The sequence below is a fragment of the Poecile atricapillus genome, chromosome 6 (assembly GCF_030490865.1).
Source record: "Poecile atricapillus isolate bPoeAtr1 chromosome 6, bPoeAtr1.hap1, whole genome shotgun sequence".
Lineage (NCBI taxonomy): Eukaryota > Metazoa > Chordata > Aves > Passeriformes > Paridae > Poecile > Poecile atricapillus.
In genome coordinates, this window is record NC_081254.1 from 12,908,115 (window position 1) to 12,932,492 (window position 24,378).

The window sequence follows — 24,378 nt, forward strand, 5'->3', positions numbered from 1 at the left end:
TTCAGGGATTAATCTTCACATGAATGAAATGGAATTCACATTTTGTGGCTAGAATCAATTACTCTTTAACATCCTTAAAATGCTGGCATGCTAATACAGTAAAAACTAGAAAGAAAAATTATCCAAAAGAACCTATTTGAAAGGAGGGGTGCCTTTGACCAAGCCAGAGACTGCATTATACTTATGGGCACTTTATTTCTGTAACACCAGAGGTAGCACCGACCTACAGGCAAGTTCATTAATCTCCCCAGCTCCAAGGAAATGGAATGTCATGCACTGCAATGTATTCTTTATTGCTATTCCTGCATAGCTTTTCCATTCAATTCTTTGTTAAAGATAAAACTGAGAAAAGTTTAGATGGGATTTTAAAAATTTCAAATCTATAGGCTCACGAATATTCTTCTCTCAAGATCACCCACAGTCGGTCCAGCTCTACAATTTATAGGGCATGAATATAAAATATGGTCACCATAAAAGTTTTGCACTATCTCTGTAGATATCAGTGCAGAGATAGAACAATTATATGTATCTACCTTATAATGGCAACAAAAAAACCCCTAAATTAATAAGACTTGCTTTAAAATGTTAATATGTCATTATTTAATGACAGATACAACATACTGAATGTTTAATCAATTTCCTTATTAATTTTAATCTGTCTTCCCAGATTCATAGCTGTCATTAATTTGGATTCCTGGTCACAAGAAGTCAGAAAATCAGTAAAAATAATATCACTGATGATCTCTTTGAGGCAGAAAAAGGTCCCTAAATTTAAAGAAGTTCATGCATTTAAAACAAGCATGGATCAGTATTGATAGAAACACAAACTCAGACCCAGGCGTTCTCAAGACAAAATCTTTAGAAGTGCGATAACTTAATTACACTTGACTTAATAACCACAGCCTCAACCCAATACAATTCTAATAGTTAAGATGCTTGACAGCAGCAGTTTTAGTATGAAAATGCTTATTATTTTAGATAAAAGCACAGAGGAACAATCAGATTTCACCGGGTAGATGTAGAATATATTCCTCTAGTATTCTCTACTGTACAATGGGGGCATGTCCATGATAAGAGTATTAGAAATATCCTCCATAAAAAAGAAATCACATGCTGTACTACTTATTTGTGTTCTCTGCCATGTTTTTCTTCATGTTTACCAAGAACCTGCTATTCTGCCTTGAATCTCAGTTTTCTTACTGAATATTTCAAGTCCTCACTTTGTTCTTCAAAGGGAAACCCGCCTGATGCTGTACCTTTTACATCCACTCACACTTTCATGCCAGCTCAGTTTTCCAGGTCTCTTTCCAATACTTGTGAAGCATCACAGAAGAGCTGAACAGTAAGCATTATTTAGCACAAAGTTTGGGCTGTTTTGGCAATGGGCTTCATTGAATTTTACCAAGATAAACCACCATCACTTGCCTCATAAGGAAACAGTGATGCAGAAATGCCAAGTGACTTTGCAAACTTCATATAGTAAATCAAGGATACAGCACTTCTGACCATCAGCCATACTGTCTCAGCATTGAATCCCATTGCAGATTGCTTATTATCTGTGTTGTTCTCATTAAAATTTGTGAAATAAATCTGGGATAGGTATCAAAAAATTCCATCAAACTGATGGATTTTCCTAAGTAATTAGTGAGTCTTGCGTTTTCCACTGCCCTTCAGTCTGCAAAATGTTCAATACGGGTTACTTCAGTATAATTTTTTCTTTTTCTAAATGGTGGAATGCCTGCAGTCTTCATAAAGTGCAAGTAATGTGATCCTTCAGGCCCAGAAAATGCAACATGAAGGCTAAATAAGCAGTCTGTCTTGGGCAACACGACTGCAAATGGAGTTGAAGAAACAGTGCAGGAATTGTCCTTCTGAGAACAAGTTATGGAAGGTGCTCCTATGAATAGAGTTATCAGCATTAATTAAAATTCTGGTTGATTTCCAGCTTACATGCCACTTCTGTAGTGTTTACTTCACATTGACTAGCACAGGTCAGAAATAACCAACCTATGCTTTGCAGCTAAACTTATATCTGCCTATAATGCCTGCCAAGTTTAATATTAATGGAGATTTGGGAGGGGTTTGAGTTTGTTAGCTGTGGTTTCCTTCCTAAACCTCTGACAGGGACAAGATTGGCTTATAACCTTCCAACAGGGACAAACATTTTCCAACAACATTATTTACTTTCAAATTTGTCTTTTAATCATTTTTTTCAAATCATCAGTTTAAAAAATCATTATTCAGAATTTGGGTTGCTCATGGAGAAACTACATTTGCCCAAAGTCCAATACACATATGACAAGATTTGTGATCAACAGCACAAACCTTAACATCAGTTTCACATTTTCTGTCCATATAATTCTAGCAGCAAGAATTTAAGCTTCTGACCACCTAGAGCTTTCAGATATATTTGCTGCAATTTTAAAGTTTCCTTTGTTATTTCATATAGAATCACCAGAAGGCTCTTGCTAACTCTTAAAGTACTGAAAGAATCCTAATAATTTATAATACAATCAGTGACCGTAAAGTAAACTATTTCTTTATGACCATAAGGTTTATTTGAGAAAAATAGACTTTCTTCTTCCTGAAGCTATGTCAAATTTTTAAAGCTTCAACCTGATGAATTCCAGTTTTTTGTGGATACCATTATACCTACAGCCTTGCCTCAGATTTAGTCATTATTTACTGACATAAAGCACGTATACTAGATTAAGGAAAGTATTTTTTGATAAGCATAGTCCTTTGATACATAATTGAGACATACTTTTGCTTCTCCAAGAGAAAAGATAAATGAATTAATTACTTGCAAAATTGCATATATTACACCAAGATTCTGTTTGACCTGGATAATATATTATTTTTTTTTTAATCAGAAATTCATATAATAGTTGTTTTGACAATTTTATTATAGCATAGCATGCTTGATTAATTTGTGGTTTAGGAGGAAGAAAAGGGATTAGAAAGTGAAAACAAAATTCTCAATAAAAAATATGGGATTATCCTCAGTGGAAGAAGAAATCACAACAAAATATCAGCAAAATTAGCAAAAGTATGCTAATAAATATCTGATCATTTTTTAACTCTATGGCTTTCCAGTTCTGTGCAGCTGTAAATAATTCACCTCTTAGAAGCTCTTGAACTAAGGGATGTGCATGACCAAGTTTCAGGGTAGCTCCCTGCATATGATGTGTGCCACAGAATATTTGCCTAGAGGTTATTCCACTTCAAAAGTAGCAACAACTAAAAGGTAATTTTCCATGTGTAACAGTGACAGAGAGATTCAGACCTTGTCTAGGAGAGACACTGTTTTAGTGGCTGGATGAATGTATTTATACATGAAATGTGCATGGATGTATCCTTGCCTTGAGACTTCAGCTGTGTTCCTGCCATCACAATCACACGTGCCAGGAGATTTTGCTGATCACATTCCCCTGATCACAGTTCCAAGGAAAAAATGTCTCTCAAAAATCTAGAAATTGGTAAAAAATGAATGCTCACTGAAACCAGTGCTTATAAAATTAATGACATTGTGTCACTGCCTTCAAGGACTTCACTTAAGTCATTTCTGTTTGGAAAAAGAGTTTGTCTAATATCCAGAGTATCCTGTAACCATAATGAATTCATACAAAAATAAATTTATTTTTTAGATATTCACAACAATCTCATTATGATGAAAAATTCACAGTGTATTATAGATTTCCTAACACATTTTGGATAATAAGCAGGATGTCAAGGGACATCTGTTGCTAATGTCATAATAAATGAAAAATCTTGGCCTCGTTTAAGTTATTAGTATAAAATCTACTTTATTTACTACTAAGCAACTTAACAGAAACACTAAACTGTGAGCCCACGCACCTGTGCCCCCACTGTAAAACAAAAATATCTAGGAGCTTTATGAAAGTGTTTTCCAAGAATTTTCTACTACAGAGTAAGTGGTATGTCTCAGTAAATTTTCCAGGTCCTGGAGAGCTGCTATATTGGCATCCCATGGATCAAATTGTTCATTTTAATGATGTAAAATGCTGGCAATGACTTTCACATAAATGGTCTCCATGAATTTGAATTGTGGGATTGAGGCCTACTACTATAGATTGGTAAATTAATTTTCCCCTAATGCTAGAAATGCTCTCCTACTTATCATTACTAAATAAATCCAATATTACAGTCATTAAGAATTCCACACTGGAAACAGCTGGACTTTCTAGATTTAAACCAGGGAATAAATTCACTAGCAAAGGTCTATAAAATAAGGTCCTAAGTCTCTGAAGGATTTTAGAACCAATCAATCAGTTCCTTATAAAGGAAACAGTATTTATGGAAACTTCAAGAGTTCAAATTAGCTGTAGCCCAAAGAAAAAGGATTTCTTTCTCCTCCCTCCCTCTCTCTCTCTCTCTTTTTTTTTTTTTAATTTTCATTTCTCAAGGCTTAGAGTATTACAAAATAAGAAGCAATTTCTGCTGTGTTTTCAAGGAATGGAATGATAGCAGAGATCTAATGCTTAAAAATAGGCTGCCCTGCTAATCCCACATCATATCCAGGTTATTGTGTTTGTTAATCTTATTCACTACCGAGGAAGGATTTCCTGTCTGTGGATTTTAACATGTGATATAATCTCAGATCACAGCTCTTTTACTATGTACAGGGGGGTATAAAGCCAGGGGATATGGACAGGGATGGGTTAAAGAAGTGAACTTTAAGGTAAAATAAATTTCTTTCAGAAATATGCAGAGTGAACAGGAGTCAAGTTCTTAAGTAATGGGAAGCATATTGAAATATGTTTTAATAAAACATGAAACAGATCTAGAAATTCCTCTTGTGTGCATCTATGCTTTTATATTTAAAATCAATGCATATTAAGGGAATATTTTAACTGTGCATTTCAGATCAAGACACTGACAGTGTAAGTGTGGAATATCCACCACAGGCACAGAAATTTAAAGGAGAGTTTCAATATCAGACATTTTTTAAGGTATTCCTTATTAACTCTTTCTAAAATGTTTTTCATTTCTTGACATTTGCAAAAGCTCATTCAATCGCAATTTATGCTTTTTCATTATCTGTTATCTACTTATATTTTAAAGTTTTCTCCTATGAGCAACTTAACCAAATACCATGATCACACTGGAGAGTGTCAGCAGTGCTGAGTCAGGCAGATCATTTGCTCTGAGGTAATTTTGTAGATGTTCTGAGATACCCTATTTGAATGCAGGTAAAGGGCAGCCCTCATGCCCACAGAGTTTTTTATTTTCCAGTAATTCAACAAGCTGTATTCACTACACCTGGCAGCTCCCTTTGTGTTTAGTGCAACACTAAACACTGGTTTATGATTTTAATTTATATTTATTCAGTATATTGTTAATGAAAGTTATAATTAAAATAATTTTAATGACAACAATGTTCTCAATTTAGCATTCAAGATTCCAGCCTGCTGGAGCCAGAGGTTTTCTGCCAATATTACTCTGGAAGCAACACAGTATGAAATACTGTACATTAATTCTTTCAGTGTGACGGTGAGGTGAAAACCTTGGTTCACATTGCATGGAAATCAGAGATCCTTTATAGAGACCTTGGAGATGCCTGACCAATAGCACAGATGAAATCATCATTGCAATAATTCCACTCACACAGAAAAGAATTAAAATCAGAATTTTATTTTTACTTGTACCAGCTAAGATATTAGTATTACCAAAATATGCATACTGTGAACTACTTATTTTAATTTTGAAATATTAATAAAGAATAAAAATAAAAGAAGCATAAAAAATGCTTACAATAGAAGAATAGGAGACATCCTAAAAGGGCAAAGGAAATTTTTGTAGCTAATCATCACAATAAAAGTAAATTATTATAAATGACTTCTGAATATTAAATGTTAATAATGGGAATATTGTTGACATTTAGGCATAATCTCAAGAAACTTCTCTTTTCATTCAATATTTTTCCATTATATTTTTATATTATTATATATAATATATATTTATATTTATATTTATAATATAAAATACATTATATGTTTTTATATTATATTATATGTAAACATATAGTATGTTATCTTTCAGCAGACAAATTTTTCAAAGCATGTACTTCTAAGTCTAAATCTATTCCTCATGAACAATATTATATGTATAGAAATAATAGCACCTATTTAATTTTTAGTGTAGACAGGAGGTTTTTTGTGTGTGTTTTTTTGGTTGGTTGTTTTTTTGGTTTTGGTTTTGTTTCAGTGAAATAAATAATAAAGGGGAAAATCAACAACAAGCACGTCGATGAAATTTTCAATCTGCCATAATTACAGAGAACTGAATTACCAAAATTTGGAGTTCTAAAAATCTGGACCCAAAATCATCCAGCCTATTATTTTCAACCACAAACAGAGCTGTGTTTTACTCCTCTCCAAGCTTTACTGAATAAGAGGTGCCATGTGGAGAACAGCCTCCAACAGCTGATAGTGAACAAAATGTGAGCAGCACCTTGGGTGGGCATGGATTAAAACCCAAGAATGTGCTTTAGGAGAGCACTGCCCTGCCAAGCTGCCAGGCCCTGGCACAGCCTGAGAGGCCTGGCAGCTGCCCTGCTCATCCCATCTGCCCCACTAGCCACACTCATTAGATCTGTGTCTGTACCCAGCCATGCCCCTCGTTTCCTGTCCCTCATTTCAGAACAGGGAATATTCTATTCCTTGCCAATTTTTTATTTTTTTTTATTTTTTGGCACCAATTTCTGTGTCCAATTACTGCAAAAATGGTACAAAGTCCTTTGAACAAAGACTGGGAATGTCACCCCCACCTTCTTAGCCCTGCAGTGTCCGTATTCCTGTCTAGAACTGCACTTGCCTGCTCTGTAACATGAAGGAATATCTGCCTTTCCCTTGAGCCGCACTCAGTTCCATATTTTACTGTAGACACACGCAAACCCACTCTCCAAAATTAGGTTGGGAAGGTACTCTTTAACAGGGCACATTTTACAGGAGCTGTTTTGCAGATTACAGTCGAGCAAAATGTCCATCCATAATGAACACCTTTCATTGCTAACTAACATTCTAATGGAAGCCAGGCACACTTTTAAAGTTAGCCCATACTCATGAATTTAATTAAAAAACCTTTCATACCTTGACAGTACTGCGAGGTGATATTGCCTGACAGCTTCTTCAGGTTAAAAGTATCTGAATTACAGATACATGGAACCATCCTCCAAAAAACCCCAAAAACTATACACCAGCCATAAACAACACATTTGCTATGTATATCATTTTACATAGCAGCCTGTTTTAAATTAATTTTATCCCATTTCTAGGTATTAGTCATTAGATGGCAAAGTACCATAATATATGCACATTCTTTTTTAACAAAAGCTAATATTACACATTGCAGAAGGACAAAAAAAGAGAGGAGTGTTCCTTTAAAGTATCATTATTTCACACAGAGTAGAAATTGTAGATATATATTTCAAGAAATCTCTTTACCCAATACAATGTAACTGCATTACCTGCTGAAAGAAACTCCATTTTAACTCCTGGTGACACTGAGCTTTGTTTTATGACCAAAATTATTCCAGTGACATGTAAAAATAACCTATATCCATAATTTCACCATGTTGCTCAATAGATTAATTTGCTACAGTAGTTGTTTTTTGTGGAAGTAGCTGGCCTAGTTATGCAAAACAGAAACCCCCCACATCAATTTTTGTATGGCATTTATAGCAGTTAAAGAGAAATGGAAGAAATTCTATTTTCCCCCAAATTCAGGCTATGTTCAAGTTTCTATGGAAACCTTGAACACCTATCTCTACAGAGATAAGCAGCAAAGGGTAAAACTGTTCTCCCTGTTTTTCACCATCTCCTCTTTTCTCTCTTTGATCCATGTGCAAGCGTTTTATGTATAATTCACTTTCTGCTGTCCCTTATTTCTCTTTTCACTCTTCATGTATTAGAGGGAAATCTGGGGAAACTTCCCTCATTATTTGCTTCCCATTGGCTATCCAGATGATTTTGAAGTGTGATGACTAAAACTGAAACATTTTCATGTGTCTGGTCTATATGATTTTACACAATCATTTCTCTCAAGTGACCTGAGCAGAGAAACCTACTAGAAACCCTAAGAAAAGTATTTAGAACTGGCCACTATAACTTTGATGATCCTGTGAGATTTTCCTCAATGGCTCCTTCCAAACTCTGGGTTATGCTCCTGTAAAGTCTCCACGATCGTACCAGACACAGCCCAAAATGGATATAACGACACACATCAAAGAGGTCCCTAAAGAGCTTTTGAAGAGTTGCATTTACTTCTCTTGAAATGAAAGACTACAAAATGTGTGAGCTAAGCATAAAAAACGTTATGTACTAAAATGCAGTTTTATCTGTAGACCTCAGATGACTGAGGAAACAGACTAGAAAACAGCACAAATGCAATTTGCATTTTGTCATCTAGATTTTCTTTCATGCTTCTCTCAACCCAGGTGCAGCTTAGCTCTGCCCACACACATCAAGCACTGGAAATTTCAGTTTCATTAGAGCCAGTTGGGGAATGATTTGGAAAAAAATTCTACTTTTTGAAGGTAAAGAGTACAATTTGCTACATGAGGTGCTATAAGGACCGACTAACTTAGGGTCTATAGATCATTCTAGAGCTTGTCTTCAAAACAAAGTGATCTTCTTACACCAGATGATTTTTATAGATGCTAGGTAATGCTTGTCTTCAAAAGTTGAAATTGTTCTTCTTATTATTACTACACTTCTGTAGTTTGGTAAATTTGTCCCACTCCTTCCAAATATTTTCTTGGTGGCAGTCACATACAACAGGACTACTGCACTAGCCCTGTTAGACCTGCATTACACCAAATATTTTAGCAACACAACTTGTAAGGAACAGGCACACCACAAGGCCATTTTTGTCACTCTCTATTTTCATCCAAGAACGTGTCTAAATATTTTTAAAAAAATTGTATGTTTTTTTGAATGTGATACTCAAAGTATGGTTCCATCAAGAAATTAGAGGGGTATTGGAGCACAGTGCAAAGATGCCAAGTTTTCATACTTATTTAATATCACTGTAATTTTAATTTCTCAGCACAATCAGCACAACAGTTTTTCCCACTTATTACTACTGGCACATTTCAAAAGGAAGTATACCTTCTTTCTAGACAATATTTTTTTATCCATTGTATTATAAATATTGATCTTGAAGGTATAGTTCACAACCTGTCAATGATATATCAATTAAAATGAATAGTCAGCTTCAATGCCAATCTGACAAACTGTGAACCAAACAGCATTCTTATACAGAGGAAATAGTTGATAAATACATATATTACAAATGTTTAAAAAAAATGGACACAGATCTTCAAAAGCTCTTGATTAAGCAAATAAGCGACATTACATCTCCAGAGGTACATGTGCTCAATTCACAATAACTGTCTTGTTTGCACATCTAATCCATTTTATCATGATGATTCCAGAACCTTCCTTGTGACACTTCAGTACTTTTCAGTGGCTCACCTCTTTCCTGAGGCTTTGGAAAGGAAACAACCACTGATAACGTTACTTCCACTGCAAAGCTTTTCTTTCTGACGAGGGTGATGCGTCTCTTCTGATGAATTATTCACAGACTCGTGTGACTAAGCGTGCAGCTGATCTGAAGTGCCATTTATGTAAGAAGTGTGGTACTAACAAAATGGCTGCATATTTTCTCCTAAGCTACTTAATTAGAAATGTTGAAAGCACTCTTTTTGCAGATGCAGCTTATTTCTTTGTGATCAAACACAGTTAAAGGATTTGGTACTTCCCTTTGACGCTGTAAATTAGACAAATTTTTCCACGGAAAGTCTTTTAAAAATTATCACAGTACTTCTAGTCCACATGTAAATCAGGAAATCTGTGTGGAAATAAAGCATTAAAGCCATCCATTTGAATGATAGAGCTACTATAAAATGCATAAAAATGCAAGTCATATTGATGTCACTGCTTCTTAACATTTGATATATTAAAAAATGGTGTTTAATTGGATACAACTTTAGGAAACAGAAGGCAGAACCTACTGGACTGAAGCTGTTAAAGTAATTCCTTAGAAATGCCCTTGGTGGTATGAAACCACCAACCCAAAAAGTTTAAAATAAAGAATTCTTGAATATTTTCAGGGTAGCTTTTTCATTTTTTCAATATTTCTAGATCTGATTTCCTTTCCTGGGAAAGGCTTAGCAACCTTTCCCCAGGAAGGTCTGCAAGATGCTTATGTATAAACTTTTTGCCTTCCTAGGGGAGCATTCAGTTACATTATGTGTTGTTCATCAAAACAGAGCACGTGTGGGTGGGGGCAGCTCCTCTGTCACCTGAAGGGTAACTTATTAATGGGGCCAGAACTGTCCTTCCAGATTAATTTCATAAATTCTTTCCTATTCTAAGAACTATGCACTCAATTCTAACTGCATATTGCATAATTTTTCACTTCCCTGTTTTTAAATCAATTTGGAGTTATTTACATAATTAATTACATTAAAATCACAGTGGTGGGTTGGAAGCTTCAGTGGTGCCATCTTTTACAGGCCATGCAGACATTAGCACTGAGAGTGCTGCTGAATGTTCAGAAAATCCTGACAAGGAAAATTCCTTACAAAGACAAAGAGAAGTGTGCCAGTGCAGCACTTCTGCCTCACGAATACTCTGTCAAAGAACGCAGACATTGAAGAGATTTTAAATATTGATATTATCTTGGGTTATGGTTATTACACAGCAGAAACATTTTGAGTAACTGAGCTGAGGATTACTTGTAGGCATCACTGATGAAGTAAGGAATGGCTTTTAGTATGTTGAAGTTTACCAAAATCCAAGCAGACAAGGCAAAGAAGAAGCTTGCATTTTACAGTTATTGAGATATTCAGATAGTGTTGGGCAACATAGAAATTGAGGCAGAAAAGGAAACTTTTCTGGTTTCAGCTAAGTGTCTCATCCACAGGATTATCTCTGCTCTGCAAAGGAGAAGGTTTACAGATCTATCTATATATCTATATGTATCTAGCTACATCTATTTAGAAACAATGTTTCCAACAAATGAGATAACTTCATTAAATAATATGAAGCACCTTTTTTGTTCTATATAAAGTACATGTTAGGTCACAAACATTCATATTAACCTAGACATGAAAACAGCTAATTCCTTTCATTTTTTCAATACCCTATTGCATGGATCCTATTATCTTATTATTTAGTTACTTGTTTTGAGTAAATATTAGTGATTTATCCTTTGATCTTTCTCTTCATTGAATTTGTTTAAAACTGAACTGAAAAAGCAAACAGTCACTTCTAATTTTAAGGTCTTTATCAGTCATAGACAAATTTGAGTGCTTGTTTTGGCAAGTTAAAACACATTAAACAAGCCCTGTTGCCTCCAGTCTGAACTCACTGCATGTAATACAATGACACACATTAGTTTCTACACCAGGGAGTTAACATGATGAGTTCCTGCAGGCCAGTACAACTTGTCACTTCTCACTGGCTTTCCCTTGGACAAAATTGTTTCCAGTTTTCTCTAGATGACACAACACAGTATAAAGCTGAAGGAAATTAGCACTTGTCATCACAAGGGGTTTTAAGCCATTTAATTAAAAAAGGCAGAAATGTGCAAAAACCAAGGCAGACTTACACTTTTCTGCTTTCTGTTAAAACAGACACAACTCAGTCTGGGAGAGTGTAGAACTTGGTCTAATGATGCACACAACCTATTGACAATTGCCTTTAAATGAGAAATGCATTCCTTTTCTATTCTGCTCTCCTACTGAGCAATAGTAAACTGTAGCCATTTCCACACAGGTTTATAATTAATTCATTGAGACTGCATGACCCTAATCTCTGATGCTGCATAATCACTGAGATAATTCATATAACACACAAAATATTGATGAAGCATAACACTGAACAGCTAGCTACTTAACTTCCAAGCCTCTGGATCAGTGTATTAATGTGAGATGACATAGTAAGTAAAACAGTTACTGAGACTAATCACTGGCACATTAAAAGTATTAGGCTTTGGGTTGAATCTTATGAGTTAAGCCACCTAAAAAACAGTTTGAAAGATTACATATGTGTGCATGTATATGACTTTTTTAGGTTGCTATAAAATGCTTCATTGTTTTAAACTGCATGAAGAGACTGTCATAAAATAATTAATAGTAGAGGAATTCTTGTGTATGCTGGAAGACACGCTACCTCTATTATCTTAACATATATATAACATATATAACAGTGGGCACTGGGAAAGGCAACTAATGTGAAAACAAGACTCTTATACACTTTCAGGGTTTTCAATTTCAAATATTCATTGCTTTAGTTTGCCACTGAACTAACTTCAGTCCTTTAGTTTCAATACATTACCACCTTTGCAAAGTGCAACTGAAGTATTTTCTGACAACCTCTATGTTCATTTCTTTCCTTGAATCACTCCTGACACCAATCATTCAGTACTGGCCATGTGCATGATGCTTTTTCTCCTTAGCTGGCTGAGAGATCATAAGCCAAAATCAAAACCTTTATCATCCTTGGAGAATGTATCAATAAAAAAAGCACTTACATCAAGGAGGTTTGAAAACATCAAGCACTTACATCAAGGAGGATATGAAAAAATTATATTATATTTGCTGATTTCCTAAGCAACATGCAAGATTGAAGACATTATTTTTCTCTATTATTTTCTTTTTTTTTTTTTTTTAATCAGCTCTTGATTTACAGTCAAACACTCATTCTTCCTTTTTGAGATGCTCTATGTTCTGTCTCAGGACATGCCAAAGATTCATCAACACCCCAGAAGAAAGGCCTCTCCAGGACCAAAATGTGATGCATCTTCCTTACTTTCCTACCTCAAGCACTGTCTCTATTTTAATTTTGTCTCACCTGAAGAAAGTGCCAAGTTATAAAGCCCATTATCATTGGAACAGCTGCTCTAATGCTTTAAGTTTGAGAGTCCCCACACTTTCTGCTGAAGAGGAGGTGAAAGAAGTGTAAAGCCCTACAGCTTTCTGGACATCACACAGACAAAGATGCTGACAGCAAGTCATAGAAACACATATGGAAAAGAACATTTTGAATATTGAAATGATACAAGTGGCATGAAGCATCTCAGGATGCACTAAGTGTGAAATTTGTCACTTTGCCACATATCTAATTCATACCTTCTTCTCCTGCTTGAGAAAAATACTCTGAAACAATTCTCATTTGTTACATCCAATTAACAACCCCAGAGCATTTTGACACCACCAGCTCTGCAAATGGCATTTAGTGATATGACTGAATTAGAGAATGGCATGGCATTGCTCTCTGCTAAGAGAAGAATATTTTCTCCATTGAATGATCAACTGAATAAATACTGCAAAACAGTCTCTGTAGAGAATTTGCAGCAGGAAGGAAACACCATTCTCAATTTAGAAATTGAGGAAAGGAATTTTGAACTTGCTCAACATACAACTGAAGTGAATATCGAAGGAACAGGGTTTGTAATTAAGAAATCCCAGAGTAAGAATGTAACATCGTTTTCTTTCAGCACTTAGCCCACCACACACTTAACCTTGGACCTCTCCACCCTGCTTCTTCCTCTTGCAGAATTGAGAATGAGGATGGCTGACAGCTCTCTGAGCTCTCCATTCCTTCCTTTGGAACTCAAGTGAACTTCAAGTTCACTTGAGATGTGAACAAAATTTTTAAAAATCTATTTGTTTATTTGAAGTTCCTCCATACATAGAGGCACAAGTTGCAGTTGGGAGTGTAGGCTACAATGAATAATGAAAAACTGTCCAAACCAGCTCACATCAAAATGCTGTGTCTTACTGTTCCTCAGGTTTATTACAGCAGCTTCTAGGATTTTGGTTTTATGGTTATGCAGTTTCTTGAATCGATACACTGCACATCTAACCTGTCATTTGCAGCCTACATTTCATTTAATATTTTATTGTTCTACCTGGGAAACCTAACTTCTTCAGCTAAAAGCAAAAGTTATTAGTGTATGATCTTTTTTGTCAATATAGAAGCAATTCTGCCCAGTTGAACACAAAAAGACCCTTTGTCATTATCTTGTCCAGTGGGTACCATGGTGTTGCCAAGCTTTGTAAGCTCATTGCAAGAACTAATTCTAGTAAAGTCTTGAGAAAGATATTAATTAAATGGTCAAAATGTCTCCAGCAGGACATTACCACCATCAGGAAAACAAAAAGCGGTAGACATCTTCAATAAAACAGAACAAAAAATCTCTACTGTAGACTTAGAAAAGGGTCTAATGTTGAACAGTTTTTAATCCATAAACAGGACATAAAGGAAAAAGCAAGGCCATGTACATACTCTAAGTCAAGACCTTTAGCATTGTTTCTGTATCTGCATAAATATTTTCTAAATTTTTTATTTTCTTTTGAAAAATCCCACTAAATATACCATACATGATGATTTTAATGAGATCAATACTGAATTATTTGCCTAAGACAAACTAGATATATGTCTGTATCTGGCATTTCCCATGGTGAATGGACTTGGAATGGGTAACATGTTAAAAAAAAAAAAAAAAATTGAAGTCAAAGCCAAGAAAACCTCTGTTTGTAAGGAGCAGTTATTTGCTGTAGTGTCTGTAGCATTTTGAACAATGGCCTCAGACTGATGGACCATTATCTGCCAGCTATGAAACTTTAAACATTGTTAAGTGTCCTTGTGCTTTAGGTGTGAAAAGAACAGGATGCTAAAGAAGCTACATAATTACTAAAATACCACTGTAAAGATTTGGAAGTTGTAAAGATGGTTGTACATACTTAAAGAAATACAGAGTCCATTTACATACTGCAGAACTAGTCTTGTGCCAAATTCCCTTTAAGAAAATAAGGCCAAATATAAACTACATATCAGCACGTTGGTTTTACTAGTTCAGTATTTCAGTTGTATCTTGTCACAAACTTTTGTAAATATTAATTGCATCTACTGTAAATATTGTAATTTATTGTGAAAAACACAACAGAAATTGCTCTCAGTCAATCAAAAATATCCTGGTACAGCCCAGTTTCTTATAAGGGGATGTAACCATGATTTAATAGTTTATATAAGCACACACAATATAGATCTGAGAAACAGATTCTAAATTGTATCTTTACTCAAACCACTCCATACTCAAGATATAATTAAATATCAGTAACATGGCCAGACTGCACGATAATGACTTTTAAAATAAAGGAACAATATCATTCCTGAAACAAGGTAAAATTGATGTTGCAGTTTACTTTGCTTTCAGTTGTAAATGAAAAAGGAATTGAAACAAATATTTTGATAAATGTACAATCCACCTTTCAAAGAAATACTGTGCTCAGGTACACATAGAAACATGATTTTATGGGAAGAAAATTTGTGTTATATAGATGTGTGCTGACTGTTTTCCTGGATAACACAGTAAATATTTAGGCGGATAGAAAGACAATTATTTATCTCCAGTTCTTTTTAAATAAGAAGCCTGATAATAATGACAGAGAAACACAAAATCTGTCATCAGCTTTCAGTTCAAGCCTCAGGATGATTAGGATCTATTTTTGTAGTGGCTTATAACTTAATTTTTGTGTATGTCACAAAATTCAGATGAAGCCCAGTGAGAGACTAGAGAAAGGCTATAAACCAAATACAGTCCTCATCTTGAGCATTTTAAGCCTAAAATTATTATTTGTTTTTCATTTGATCTTTTGAGAAACTGGGTACTCTAACTAATTAAAGGGAACGAGATACCTTGACACAGTTATTGAGTCCCTCCTCAAAGGATGGTTTTGCTGGTTATGATGTAATTTACAGTCCAATATATTAAGGGTATCAAAACTGCTTTTATCACTGCTTCATCTTACAGTGGGAGTTCAATTTCTGTTGAGCAGGATTACCTGCCCTGATTGCCTAAACTAGGTCTGGCCAAGCACAGGCACAGGAAGAAATTGATGCAGACACCCCAAAAAGATCCCAGGAAAAACAAATATGTAAAACCTAAATTGAACAATTTTATTCCAAATGAAAGCTGACCTTTAATATAATCTAGTTCTGAAAAATTCATATGAACTGTGACTAGTTTTGTTCCCTTGTCCCTTTTGATTCTTTCTTAAGCTAACCACAAAGGGTTAGGTCCCCAAAAGACTTGTCTAAAAATTCTTTCAGCCACCCAATCCTCTTGCCTTTTTACTAGAAAAAAAGGCCACTTCCAGAGACTGTAAATTATTTCTGACCCAACAAGATATCTCACTGCACCTCAGAGCACTTCTCTCATAAATAATATGGGATTAAATGATTCTTAAGTTGAATATCAGACTGTTCAACAACATAAGGAAACACTTAATGCTTTCGGTCTGTTGACTTCCACAGTACTGTCAAATTTTTGAAGACTTGTATCAGTGCAACAATTAAAGGACACAGATGGAGCTAAAAATCCCCTGGAGATCACTCCAGCTGGGTTCTCAAAGCTCTGAAATTGCATGAACTCACCTGTGAGTGAGATATCCCAGTGCCAGTCTCAGCCCCAGTTCCTCCACCTGATTTGTCATTCCCTGTGCTCAAAACGGGGCAGCTCCAAACCCTGCTCATTCACGCCCAGCCAGGGATGCTGCTCCACAGCATGCACTCCCAGGGAGCAGAAAGAGGCTCTAAGCTCATTCTTTAGCTCAGTTTTAATACATTAATGGCCTGATAAGTTTAAAAACAAATAGTAGCAAGCTGCACTCTACAGAGCCCACCTGGAATGGAAAACATCCCTCCAGAAAAGTGGATACAGAAACTAGCAGCTTGTTTTTTGCTGGAAAGGAAGTATCAGCACTTCTATTATCTATGGATTTGCCAGTAGAAGTAATTTTTTTTTTTAATCTGAGACTAGGACTAGTCAAGGAGAAAAAAAATCTATTTCTTTTAGTGAAATTTAAATGTCATTTCTCTTTCTGTCAGCTTTCTCTGTTAACTTTAGTTCTTTCCAGCAATTTGAGCTCAGAACATGGGAGTATGATTTTTTTCTAAAGCAAAGATGCTTTCCTTGACAGGTAAGTTTTTCAAGTACTTGCACCTTTATTTTAAACAAATTCTTAGTTTCCTAGCTACATATTAATCTTGTGAGAATGCTCTTTCTGTTACAGCGAGAGAATTGCAAATACAGCTGCATATAAGTTACATCAGCAGGTGACAGATTTCACAAGTTGGCCATAACCAAAATGTTAAAATTTGTTGTTTTTCTAGCCCAAGAATCATAGAAACATAACTTTCTTCTTTAGAAATTGTGATTATTTGATATGTCATGTCCAATAAAATTCAAGAGAAAAGTCATGAGAGTTGTAGCTGTCTCTGTGTTAATTCCCACAGATCAAACCAGGGGATACATTCAGATTAGAGTCAGGCTGTAGAAGGGCAACTAAAATTATTCACAGTTTACAAGCTGGTTAATAAACACCTCAGTTAAATCCATAGCACTGATACATCAATTAATCAAAGTAAAAAAAAAAACACTTGCAGATGCCTTACAAAACAGTAATTAAAGATTTTTTGTTTGTTGGTCTGGTTTTTTTTTGTTTTTGTTTTTTTGTGTATATTTGGTTTCCTAAGCAGATTTCTAACCCAAATAAGCTTAAAAAATGTTTTCCTCTGCAATGTAAAGCTACATAAAAACGCTAAGATTTTTTAGAATTAAACTGAGGGATCAAATCTTTGCAAGGTGGTGGACACAGTTGAAAGGTACTGTTGTGGAAGTTTGAAATAAATGCATGCAGGTAAGATTTGAGAAAGGTCAAAATAAACCCAGGAGGATTCTTTTTTTCATGTAGCTGAAAACTCTTTCTTCTTACTTCACTGTGTGGAGGTTTATTTGGTAGAGCAGACTAAGTGCAAATCTAATTGCTAAAGGATTAAAGAGAAAAATATAGAAATCTCAACAAATAGACAATTAATAAGAATTTTAAGGATGTGTTTCTCTTCCATTTCTGAGGGAGCAGTAAGCCAGAACTAGATGCAAAGCACACAGTTTTTGAAAAAAATGCATCACTAATTTTTTTCCATATAAAGTGTCCCACAAATGAAAACTCTTCTCCTAAGCAGTGACAAAAAGCTTCCTTCACATTACCTGTGTCAGTATTACCTACAGATTACTGATAGGCCCTCACTGCTCCATTGCACCATGGAAATCTGTCACAAGAATCATCAGGAAAAGAGCCACTTCAGAGGAACCAGGCATCTCTGATGTCCCTGGGATCCCTGCATCTTCTCCCTTCCCTCTCTGGGTAGGGTGAGAAGGAAGGGGAGCAGCAGGCTTTTCACTTCTACCCCTTAATTTCAATTTACCCTAATATATTAGGATTATCACATTAAGTTTATTTTAGTTTATGACAAACCCATCTTAAAATGCAGGACTATGGCTTATTTAAGAATCAAAAAAATGCAATACAGAATTATAGTGAAAACAGGACCTCAAAATCCACACAGACTTCACAGCCCTGAGCCATTTACAGATCTCACTTTAATGGAAACATTAAAGTTTTTTGGAACTCTCACATACTTCCTTTCCCTGGGAGATTAAAGCTCATTTTGAAAACTAAGTGCCAGACACATCACCTTTTACAATATGCATCGTACCCCAAACCTTTGAGTGCTGAAAAGCAGCGTGGGACACACAGAGGACCCCTCTTGTACAAATCAGTCATTTCCTATTTCTATAGGGAAACAAAACAAAAGCCATTATTCTGCTGAAGCTGTCTAGGGTGTTCAGTGCTTCATGATGAATCTCTGAATAATTTCTTTGGAGGATGGAATAATTTCTCTTAGCGCTGATTGAGAGTGAACCACTCCACTTTGTACTGATACAAATGAGGACCAGGGATTAATTCTGTTTTTCCAAGTTTTCTCTTCTACTAATCACCAGAAAGGGTTTGCTAAAATAAACCCAATGGCATTTTTAAATCTGTGAATTAGTAATTATTGATTTAGAGGTGTTTCATTTACTGCTCTCAAACAGAGGCTCATGAATGGTTGCATGAGGAATGAAGGTGTTACCACATCAGAAAATTTCCACAGAATTCCTTTCAATTGGAACTTCATTACTTACACTGAATATAAATTCACTCATAAAAGCTGAGAAAGGAATACAAAACAATTTGGATCTTGCAAATAGTTTCCCAGCACTGAAAGAAATGAAAATTTCCATCCAGCTTGCACTGTGTTTGGAGAAGAGCTTATGTAGTAATTAGAAATTTTATAGAATGTGGAGATGAAGAAGAATGGGAAAAACTCAGAGAATTAAATGAACATTTTGAAAATAAGAAGGAATGACAGCAAAATGAAGGGAAGGCATTTAGTCCATCTTAGTTGTGAAAACTTAAGACCTGTTTGAAAAGTGACAGAATAGTGAAGCACTGGCCTCAGGGTATCAGAGAAAGTTTTGAAGATTAAGTTGTTTGCTTTGTGTCAGATTTCAGCACTGGCTTTGCAGTGTGGGCCAAAGAGTGCTGGCACTGGATGAGCAAAGCCCTGCTTGCTGCAGAGCCTGGGATGCTCAGCACCAAACCCGTTCCTGCTGTGGCCGCTCGCTGCTGTGTGCCCTGGCCATGGCTCCGTGAATCCGTGCCAGGCACTGGGATCATTGCTAATAGGCAACATCCACAATTCCCTCATTTGCATGAAGGGGTATGAAATCAATCCCAGCATGTCACCAGCGTGAGGAAACTGTTCTAGCAAACACCAGGTCTTTCTTGTCCTTTTCAACCTAACCAGCTCTGCTTTCTACAAATATTTATCACAAGTCAATCCTAGAGCAAACGTATTTTTCCATTTCAATTTCTTCAAGTTCACTCTCGAAATAGGGATTTAATCAAAAGAATAATTTCAAGAATCCTCTAAAGGCAAGAACTTTTTGTACTTCACTGCACCATACGAGTAAGATTAATTTCCTACTATTGATCTTCTAAGAGCCCTTTTAATAATGCTACAAATTATATGTTAATAGAAATTTCAAATGGCCATTATATGTCTGGAAGAATTGTGATAATAAAGAAAATGGTATGAGGAATATGGTCTAAAAGCACTTAAATAGAAACCTGGTTATTTCCATTTTGAGAGGTGTGGTTTTTTCTTAAGCTTTAGCAATAAACCACTGAAAAATGAAAGAAAAATCTAATAACAGCAATTAAATAATTCTAGAAATAATAATAAAAAGAAAGGATTGTGTTCTGAGCTCTCTTACCGCAGATTTTGGGAAAAGTCACTGTCACATTCAAACCCTCATAGGAACTCTCACTTAAAGACAAACCGTATGAAAAGCATCTATTCCCCAGTTCCTTTTTTAGCTCTGGTTCCATACCGGTGTATTATACCCAGACAAAAGCATACAATTCACTCTATAAGGTACTTATTCATGAGCACACTCAGCCAGATGAGAAAAAAAATCATATCTGAAAGTAGGTAGGGAAGTTTAAGCACCTTCTTGAGGGACCAGGAAAGGAGAAAAAGAGGGAAGAGTAAGATAAATTGGAGAACCTCATAATAAATTTTAAAGGCACAACATCTTAATCCTTGAAACTGCAGTTTTTCAGATTTCACTGAAATTTCTGGCCAAACACTTTTCTCAATAGCACTTAGAATTGAGGTCCAAATAATTAAATACTTGAGACTGTGCATGAGAAATCTGTTTTACCTGTATTTTGTACCCATTTTTCTACGCAAGTAATGGTACTTGATTTTTTTTTTCTTTTTTAGAGCATCTTCATTCAGGTAGTCAGGAAGAATTTAAATAAGATACCTACAAAAGAAAGAAAAATTATCGTCATCAATCTGCCAGAGAAGGAAAATTGGAATTGTTACAGCTTAAAATTTTATGCAGGTTTTATTAGACTCGGTAGAAGCTTCTCAATAAAAGATTGCTTTCCATCTAGAAAGGCTGGAGACACAATCCAGAAGGTGAAGCTATCATTCAGCTCTTATTGGCATTTTACATATTCAGGCTGTCTTTTGCTGTTTGGTTACAGAGTCAGAAAGGACTGTGATCATAAATGAGCAGTTTTGGAAAGCAAAGTTGTGTTCTCTCCATAGTCCCTGAAGGGCATATTCTGTCAGGAGGATTCACAAGAGAACTATGGGCAGTCTCCATTTGCTTCATAATATTTGTGCCATGTGGAGTGAAAATCCTTCCCAAATCAGCCAGCAATTGAAAGGCAATTTCTAATACCATGTTATTATAACCTCCTTCAAACACCTGATGAAACATTGTTTTTATTGCTAACCATGTCTCCAGCAATCCCACGTTTCCAATGTGAGGAAACTTAAGTACCATTAGGAACACTGAGAATCATGGACTGCCTTTAAAATCTTTCCACTGTCCTTTAATTTCTAGTCACTTTCCAACAAGCAGATTAAATCATACCCTTACCAGCTTTAGTTCAATTATTACAATTTATGAAGACAAAAGGAAGGATGTTTTTTTCAAATTTGACTCTACAATCTCAAGTATCATTTTAACAAAACCAGCTAGTTCATTAAATCTTTATTCCCTGGGATTTTCCATCAATTGAGTCCAAAATGTTTTAGTCCTCCCCTAAAACACTTAAGATCTGGGTATCTTTTAGCAGTGAACATTTACTGCTTTACAGATGGACAATGGCTAATGCAAGCCTCATGTAAATGCAATATTACTCATGAATATGAGCTTACCTTTTTAATTGATTAACTCTCTTCTCCTATCTGCCTGCCTGCCTTTGCCTTTTCCACACAGATAGAAAAATAGTTTTAATTTAATTATATCTTTCATTGTTTTACTGACATTTTCCCATGTCATCCTCTAAGAATAGGAACAAACAATAATAGTCTCTTTACTGGCTTTTGGACACCTCATTTACTCAAAGCCTAATTTGCTGCAGTTTGTTGAAGTCCATGAAAATAAGACGTTTTGTTAAAGCTAATCAAGTGCCCATCTGCTTCCTGCTTCAAGAATAATTTATTCTTCTTAGCTAGATAAACTCCTTGTTTATTTCTTAAACTTGCAGATTAACATATTAATTGCATAATTGCTGAACTTCTACAGGGCTTAATTCTGCCAGAGAATGAGTATTCTCATCTCATCAATGAGTATTCTCAGCTCACTAGGAATGAGTTTATATATTTCAGAGACTTTCAGGCCTCATGCAGGGACCTGTATAAACTGACAATTTTAATTTTAACTAATTAATTAACAGATTTCTGTTATGCTGTTCTGTTCTAATTTAGCTGACACTTCCCAATGGTCAGTATGTCCTGTATTTCAGAATTCAAAGAGCTCTTCTATGGACATGGTCTCACATTTACCAATTTCCATGAAAACACAAAAAAAAGACAAAAATGTCTCAAAACAAGCAGAGTACAAGAGAAAATGTTCTGACATTTAATAGCATCTCCAGCCATTCTCACATAAATCAGTACCCTCAATATATTATCTGTGCATTATTAAAGAACTTCCTTTAAAATCACTTGCTCTTTCAAATATTTCAGTGAATCATTTTAGAGGCTGATTACTTTGATGGGTAAATGAATTCTTTGTCTGTGTCTGGTGGAGGTTGGGTTTTGCAAGGTATTGATAAAATTCAACTTTGTTCACACTGTTTAAAAACAAAATAATAGGGCCCATCAATTTTCCATGTCTCTAACCAGAGTTTTATATAATGGAAATAAATATATTTCTTGAATACTATTAATAAATATATCTATTAAATATAAGCTATTCATATCCAAAGGCTATTTTAAAGGAAAGCACATTCCTCTTTGGCCATGCCTAAAACATATTAGATTTTATTTAAGTTTATTTGTTTTTTTAAGTTGAAGCATCTTTAAATCTTAATGTTTGATGGATGAAACAAGTGTGTACAGTACATTTTGATTTTGATGTTTCACTTCTGCTCCTCCTCTAACCTGGTGATACTAATTGGATGTTATTCTTAGAAATAGAAGAAAAAGCTAGAGAAACCACTGAGGTTTCCAATATTTCAGGGGGTCATGGCAAAAAGAAGCAATGACTTAAAATTGGAAGGGTTGGAAACCTCAGAACAAGTTTATAAACTTCCTGCTTTTCCTCTATTTTCTTTTCTCCCCAGCCACAGCTGTTTCTGAGAGCTCGTGATTAGAAAATTCAGGCTGCTGCCTCATTCACTAGCTAGGTACAACATTTACACATAATTTTCTCTTATCAGAATCGGACTAAATAATTACATGTGTGTCTGGTTCTGGCTGCAAGGAGCTTGGTCTCGCTGTAAGATGGCTGATGTAAGTGCCTGTGCACTGGGGTCCTGGGGACAGGTTTTAGAAAGCCTTTCCTATGTGATTTAGAAGCCCCAGTTTGTGAATTCAGAATTTTAACTGTTATTCATGTAAATATTTTTCTTCCTGGAAATTAAATACTGAAAGGAAGAATAAAAGAGTTTGGGGCTTTTCATTCAATCATCACTCAATTCATGAGTACTGAGATCATGGAATAAAATGTTCCATCTTCTCTTTGGGGTAGAATTCTAAACATCCCTAATAAACAGTTTTTATAATTTCCTATTCAAGATACTATTCTACAAGGATTTAACTACATGCTGTACTTTGTAAGATAAAGAAGCTCCAGTAAAGACACTGATTAATAGAGAGCTAAAGTCTGAGGGAAAATCCTGGTGTGGAAGAAAATGAACATTAGGCTGATATTAAGACTCTTTTTCCAGAATCCCCAACTTCACTGTGCATGTTTATATAACACTTTTAAATTAAATATTCAATATCTAACCTGAGAGCTGCATATGAATGCTGGAAATCCATCAAACATCACCTCAATGTCCTGAAAGCCTATGCCTTAAAAATAGAGAATGAGCTTAGTGCAAAAGGGAATTTTCTGTGGAGTATTTAACAACTCTATAGCACCAGGGATATTGCACAAAGGTGTAAATATCTACAACCAATAACAAATGGCTTGTACTGCCAGGAGCTGGAGGAACATGAGGAAAAGAACTAAACAAGCCATTTCTCTGTAGCACTCCACCAAGAGCAGAAAAAGTTACTATAAAGAGTAGGAAAGTGTTTAGAGAGTTTGTGACATTCAATTGTCTTCAGAAATGAGTAGTGAAGATTTCTGCAGACATTTGTGACAGATCCTTCTTGTTTGCCAGAAAGAATTCATCAACACTAAATATAACTCAGCACAATGACATTCATTTTAGCTAATTTTGAAAGCAATCCTCGTCTGCATCTACATTCATAGTTTTAAAAGAAATTCCTATAAAAATCTTCCTTTATATGACAAATAGTGAAAAATATATATCCTACACACCCATCTGCAGCATAAATGTAGATAACTGCAAGGGTTTTTTAAATAGGGATTTTTAAAATTTAACAGTGTCTGATTTGCAAAGCCATATTAAAAGGTCAA